Source organism: Parasteatoda tepidariorum, chromosome 11 (genome assembly GCF_982258835.1).
Source record: "Parasteatoda tepidariorum strain Cologne lab strain chromosome 11, Ptep-v5.0, whole genome shotgun sequence".
NCBI classification, from domain to species: Eukaryota; Metazoa; Arthropoda; class Arachnida; order Araneae; family Theridiidae; genus Parasteatoda; species Parasteatoda tepidariorum.
In genome coordinates, this window is record NC_141765.1 from 79,462,244 (window position 1) to 79,470,045 (window position 7,802).

Genomic DNA, 7,802 nt, shown 5'->3' on the forward strand with positions numbered 1-7,802 from the left:
GTAATAATCCAAATCTTTTTTGTCACGGTTTTTTATTTAGTTGGCACGTATGACAATGTTTACAAAATTTTTTTATATCTGAAGTTATGTTGTTCCAATAATAAACAGGGGTTATTAAGTTAATCATTTTTTGGATTCCTGGATGATTAAATTTATCATGAGCAATTTGCAGAAGTTTTAATCTCAACGAAAATGGAACAACTATTTTAGTAAAATTTTTTGACGTACGCATAAAACATTATTGATATCAACAAAATTAACTTGTAAATTATCATTCCTTTGAGCTTCGCTTATTTCACTCAATTTCAACAAATGTTAAACATGAACATTATTATTTTTACTATTACTTTTGACACGTGAATGTGTTGCATCTCTTGAAAGCCAATCTGTTTCAAAATTAGTAGAACCTTTTGTGTATTTAATATCATATTCATACATACTTAACAATAATGACCCTCTAAATAATCTACCTTTTAAATTTTTAAAATTTTTTAGCCAAACTAAAGCAGCAAGGTCAGTATGTATGGTAAATTTTTGGCCAAGAAGGTAATGATGGAATTTATTTAAAGAATCAACTATAGCAAAGTTCTGTAATTGCATAGTTTTTATCATAGTCCCTTAAGGAACGAGAATTAAAAGTTACAGGATGCAATACACCACATTCATCTGTCTGTTTTAACGCTGAACCAATTCCAACTAACGATGCATCAACAAAAAGATGACATTCATGATTAGGATTAAAAATTTTCAAAATTGGTTCACAAATAATAGCATTTTTTAAAAGTTCAAAAGATTGTTGACACTTTTCTAACCACACCCATTTTACATCTTTCTTTAACAAGTTATTTAAAGGATGTCGAATATTTGCATAACTATCAATAAATTTATTGTAAACATTTATTGATCCAAGAAATCTTTGCAATGAATCTTATTCTTTCACATTTTTAGGGGGCATTAATTTTTTAATCACTTCAATATTATGGTTATCTGGTGATACAATCCCATTGCTTATTTCATATCCTTAAAATTCTATTCGTTTTTGCAAAAATGAACATTTTGAAAGTTTTAATTTTAAGTTTTCTTGTTTACAAATATCGAAAATCTTCTTAAGATTGGTTAAATGTTCATCATAAGAATTAGAAAATATAATGATATCATCAAAATAGTTTGTAGCAAATTTAATTTTATGTTTATTTGAAATTCTACGAATTGTACGTTGAAAGATGCTTGGTGCATTTATCCAGCCAAAAGGTAATCTTAAGTATTCAAATAGACCATTGTGAGTAGCGAATGCTAATTTCTCAGTGTCATCGGGATGAATACGAACATGATGATATCCCTGTGATAAATCTATTTTAGAATAATAACTACTATTAGACAATTTTTCAATTCAAAACTGTATTAAAGGTAGAGGTTCAGAATCTGTTTTTGTAATTTAATTTAATTTCCTAAAGTCAACACATAGGCGACTCTTTTTATTTTCATCTTTTTTAAAGACCAAGATGACTGGGGCAGCATAAGGGGATGAACTTTCTTTTATAATGTTATTTTTTAACAATTCCTCTATTTGTAAATCAATTTCCTGTTGTTGTTTTGGGGATGTTTTGTACGAGCTTAGAGATATAGGTAAATCTGAGGTTAACCTGACTCTTTGCGGTTCCATTCTAATTTCTTCTACGTCATGTTTATGTTTTGCAAAAATATCATCATAACTTTTTAAAATTTCTTTTAAGTCCACATTTTCCACTTTGCTCTCATTTTTTATTTTTCGTCGATATTGACCTGATAATGTACGCGTCCATTACCTATATCTATCTTCGAATCATTTGAAATTTTTGGACAGAATTTTGCTGTCTATTGTGCAAAGATAAGTTGTCACTGTTAGAATTAGCAAAGGTGATCAGTCTCTTACCGAATTGAGTAACAACTGGCCCGACACAATCAGTAAACAAGCAAAAATCTTTGCAAGTTTGCAACTCTAATAAAGGATATGGTAAATCAGTATCAATTATAAAAAACTTAGATGAGTTAACAATTTCGCCTATCTTAAGGGGAAACTCACAAATTTTATTAAGTGTTAAATGTCCTTTCGTTTGAGAAACATTTAATTCTTCACATTTTTTAATAGGAATAGTTAATTTCGACGTCAAATCTTTCGGCTTTTTACTTAATGTTGACCCGGTATCAACATTCAAGAATATCTCTTTGTTTACATTCTCATTTTTATTTTGTTTTGGACGTCCCTTTAGGTATTTATTTTCAACAGTATATCCATTTAGGTATTTATTTTCCACAGCATATCCATTTAGGTACTTATTTTTCACTGTATATCCGGATATTATTTAATTGCTATTGATTATTTGTCATATTTTGGACATTTACTTCAACCACATTACTAGGGTTGTTTACACACGAGGAGCCCATGTGAAATTGATTCAAAAGTCCTTTCTTCGAGCAATATTTACATTGATTTATTGGGATCTCCTGTGTTGTATGATATATTTCGGGTTTTGTCACATTCCGAGTTATATTTTTATTTTTAGGACAAGCCGGAGCTTTATGTCCTGGTACATTACACTTAAAGCACTTAATGTCATATTTTGGGTTTTCCATTTTCTTCATATATGGTCCCTTATTATTTTGAAATTTATTTTTATCTAAGTCACTTTCAATTTTTTAATAAATTTTAAGTTTTTGTTTAAATTCAAAAAGATTATTGGCTCCATAAAGAATTGATTTATTATTTGTTTGGTCTGGTATTCCTTGAATTATGTAAGTGATTAGAGCTAAATCATCAATATCACTTTGAGTAGCAATTTCTTTCATTTTAAGGAAATACTCGTGAAGACTTTCATTATATATTTGCTTTCTTTTTTGCAACATTGCATGTATTTCTGTACTATTGCAATTAAGTCCAAATTCTTCAAGCAAGAGATTTTTTAATTTTTCATATGAATTTAAACAAGTTTCACTTCTAATTAAAGTTAATGCATTACCTTTTTAACATCTTTTTGCAAATAAAAATTTTTGCATTTTAGACAGTTTAAATAAATTTGCATGAATTTCAAAATTTTCAAACCAAGAATTAATGTTTTCATGTTTATCTCCTTTAAAAATAGGAGTAACTGCTTCAATATCAGAGAAATTGACTATTAATTTTGTTTCTGGTTCTCTTTTATTTACATCATTATTAGAACTTAGATTATAGGATACCATATCTTTATCAATACTACTTTTAGAATTTAAATTAACTTGTGTAAATTGACTTACACAAGTTTTAATTGGTAAATGTGATTCAAAATCAGTTTCAGTTAGTTTAAATTCAAACTGACTAATTTAATCCGCATCTTCAGAGGGATTTTCCATCACTGTAGAATTTTTCAAAAAATTAAAATCTCATAAGCAAGTTAAAATATGTTTTACAATTTCATTCTTATTTCCCTCACAGGAAATATTATGAATGTCTGTAATTTTGATTAAGTCCGAAAAATTGAAATTATTACAAATTTTTTTAAGTTTATTTGAAAATTCTGTAGAATTTTTCAAAAAATTGAAATCTCATAAGCAAGTTAAAATATGTTTTACAATTTCATTCTTATTTCCCTCACAGGAAATATTATGAATGTCTGTAATTTTGATTAAGTCCGAAAAATTTAAATTATTACAAATTTTTTTAAGTTTATTTGAAAATTCTTCATCATTTGGTTCAAAAGAGAACTCTGAAAAATTTAGTATTTTATTACGATTTAATCTGGATAAATCATTCGGAAATAACAGCTTGAATAATAACTTAATTTTATTTGCCGTCACTAGTTTAATTGACGTTTGAACCCTATTTATTTATTTCAAAAACATTTTGAATGCAAGCTAAGCAACAATATCATATTATAATTTTTAAAAAAAAAACAAGGTAAACATACGAAATGCAGTTCAACCAGTAATACTCTATTGATTAAATCTCATAATAAAAATTTCAGATCACTACTCAAATCTAATGTCAATAAAATATAAATAACCTATTCGCCAACGTCGACCTTCATCAATTTTTCGTTGAAGAGAAAAAAAATATATCATTTCTTTTCAAACGCGCACTTAAAACTTCGTAGTTCTTCATGCATATTCCTGATTCACGCACATAACTGTTGTTTTGAGCTCTAGATACTTTCTTGAGCACTAACAACTGTAGGGTCATCGGTCAACTCTATGGATGGGGCACACATCAAATGGTTTCCTGGATGTCAAGTTCCCTTCTACATCAGCATTTCTGTAGCAGTGAAGGTACTGGTAGTGGAACAGACGGGGTGTGATTTCATCCTTTAGCACCGATTAGGTGATTTTTTTTTCTTTCCCCGGCGTGTGTGATGGGATGGGGAAAACTTCAACTTAGCAGCCAGTCGGACGATAGGCCTATATTTCAAATGGATAAACACTGGTTTTCTTCAAAAGGTTTCCTCCGTGAAGCAAATATCCTGCCGGCTTGTAATAACAGGGCTACATCCCTGTTATCATTGGTTACAATTAGCTCAAATGATTCAATCGATAACCAATTATTCCTTCATTAGTTTTATTTACGGGTAGGCTGGTGGCTATAACATTTCACATCCACTCTCCACAAGGGAGGGGGTGGACAAAACTCCAGATGGCTCCGGCAGATCTTACTTGAAACACATCATACAGCAAGAGACATGCGAAAGCAATCGCTCCTGGATTATATACTAATAGAATAGGAGGTGAAAAGGCTCTATCGTCGCATACCTTGTAAGCCTACGCATTAAGGAAAATCATTTACTGCTTCTACTGATATCAGTAATATTTTTGCTCACATACTATAAATACTTGGCTGAACAATTTCCATAAGATCGTTTCTCATTTAAATTATAAAAGATTTTTACCAACAAGAGTTGGTAGGTACTTACTTTATTTACGTCGCACTAGAGCTGCACAATGGGCTATTGTCGACTGTCTGAGAAACATCCCTGAGGATGATCAGAAGACGTGCCATCCCAATTTTGATCCTCTGCAGAGGGGATGGATCCGCAATCTAATACAGGGGCTCATGAAATTTAAGGTTCCACAATTTCATGATTAACAGTGTAAATGGGGCAATGTGGTCAGAATTGTGCATGGGCCGCCTTTACTCCACAGACAAGCTGGTAGAGCTTAAACCGTATCTGTTGTTCGGATCTCAGTTCTTCACAACAGTTTAATGCCTTAACAACATACAAATCGGGGCTCATTGATTTGAATAATTAAGTATTAAGTCGTTAAATCAATAATATATTGGATGAAAAAAATTAAAATATTGTGAATATGTTAGGAACAAAATAATTTTTTTATTAAGACAAATGAATTGCAGTCTTATTTATGATTAAGTTCACGATGCCCTTGGTGATAACATTATGTTAGGATAATGAAATAATTAAATTTAACCTAAAGAACTTTTGTCAACAAGCTTTAATTAATGCAGTTTACATTTTAAAGGATATGATATTCATTTTAAGGGAGAAGAAAAGAATTGTTTAATTTTACAGGGAAAAAGATTAAACCTTTCCAAAAGCTCATAATTATATTTTCTCCAGAAATAAATACTACAAATACTCATAAATCAATATATATATAGTATATAATAGAATACATAAAAAAATTTAACTTGAATGATTAGACAGAATTAGAAATGATTAGACAGAAAATTTCTCGTAATAAATGTTAAAAAATATATATTATAAATTGTATATATTATACATTATAATAAAAAAAAATATTTCTAAACAAACTCAACTTTCTAGTCTCTAATCCTTTTACGCTAGCAGAAAATGTTCAAGAACAGCAGACAAAAAAAAAAAAAAAAAAAAAAATATATATATATATATATATATATATATATATATATATATATATATATATATATATATATATATATATATATATATATATATATATATATATATCGCCCGGTGGCTGAGCGGTAGCGCTTCGCGCTGCCGTGCCACAGGTCCCTGGTTCGATCCTCGGGCCGGGCAAGGTTCACTCAGCCTTTCATCCCTTCAGTGGGTCGATAAATGAGTACCAAGCGTGCTTGGGAACTAAACACTGGGGGTTCCGCGTTCGGCTGACCACCTGACCGGAACATCTGCTCCTGCTACCCAGAGCCCAAGGTCAAGAAAACTGAGATGGGCACAGTAGGCCTTGGCCCTCTATGGGCTGTCGCGCCACTGAGTTTTTATATATATATATATATATATACTTACTTTAAGTATTTCTCCCTACATTCATTCCCCTGACCAGGCCCGTAGCCAGGGGGGCGTCGGGACAAATCCCCCCTCCGAAATTCTGGGATTCACACTTTTTAGTCTTTCTTTGAGCCTCTCAGTAAAAAGAAAAACAAAAACTGTCGAATCAAGCCTTTTCCCAGTACACCACCTTCGCTAGACCTTGCGGCTCATCTTTCCTTCGGTTAGACTCCTCCCCCGAAATCAATTGTTTTTCAGCACATTAATTTATGCAATTTCCGAATCTACGCAGATTTCATTGACATCGAAAACCTCATGGGAGAAATGGAAGTATGGGCATCGAAGTGGAACCTGCGTGAACCCCTTAGTAGACCAGATACGGCACTTTCAGCAATGGAAGAATGCGACAGTATCTTTTCCTAAACATATATTGCTTGTTATTAATATTGGCTACGTTGCCAATCACCACAGCAAATGCAGAAAGAACTTTTTTTACTCTTAAATGCGTAAAAGCAGCAACAAGAAATGCTACTATGCTACTAAAGAAGAAAGGCTAACAGGGCTAACTTTATTAAGCATATTTCGGGATATTCCGGTTTGTCCTAAGAAAGTAATCGAAAAATTTTCTTCAAATCCCCGTCGCATGTCTTTGTAAACTTTGTTTATAATTATTATGTAATATTGCTTGAAAAATAATTACTATGTAATATTTTTTAATTACTAGCTTAACTTTTGCAAACAACAGAACTAACAATATTTGTTACAATGTTTTCCCCCTACTTTGCATGTCTGAAACTGTCCTTGCTTCTTATCATATCCCCCCCCCGAAAAAATATCCTGGCTACGGCCTTGCCCCTGACTGTCACCCCCACCCCTTACACAACAACCATAGGATGATTGACTGAATGTAAACAATAACAAGCTTCCTATAACCGGCGGAAATTTAAAAAATCTTCTGATGTATCCCTCCGCTTATATTATAACATACATGCTTACAAGCCGATGTATGAACTGGCTTAATATTCTAGGAAGTTTTATTAATGGGATTTATGCTTAAATTTGAGCTAATGGGATTTATGTTTAAATTTGAGCATCTTTTACCATGCAAAAGAATTTCCTGTAATTTATAAATTCTAACAGGGTGTAAGCCTAAAACAAATTTAAGAAAATTAATATCACAACATAAATTAAGTGTAAGGTTTGCCATGTTTTAAGTGTTATCCTTTATTTAGTTATATTTATGAAAAATATCACCGCTATTCATTTTTTGGGTTGCATTTTGCAGGGCAAAGCATGCTCGTGGAGTCTTCTAAATATTTATCTTGCTTGTTTCCTTGAAATTTAAATTTAACAAACGCGTTATCCTGTAAACACCACATTTATAATAACATTTGATGACGCCCTTTTTCAAGCTTAGGTGTAAATATCAATTGGAAGTTGGTAGGTAGATACTTTATTAATGTCGCACGAGAGCTGCGCAATGGGCTATTGTAGTCGGTTTGGGAAACATCCCTGAGGATGATCCGAAGACATGCCATCACAATTTCGATCCTCTGAAGAGGGCATGGTTTT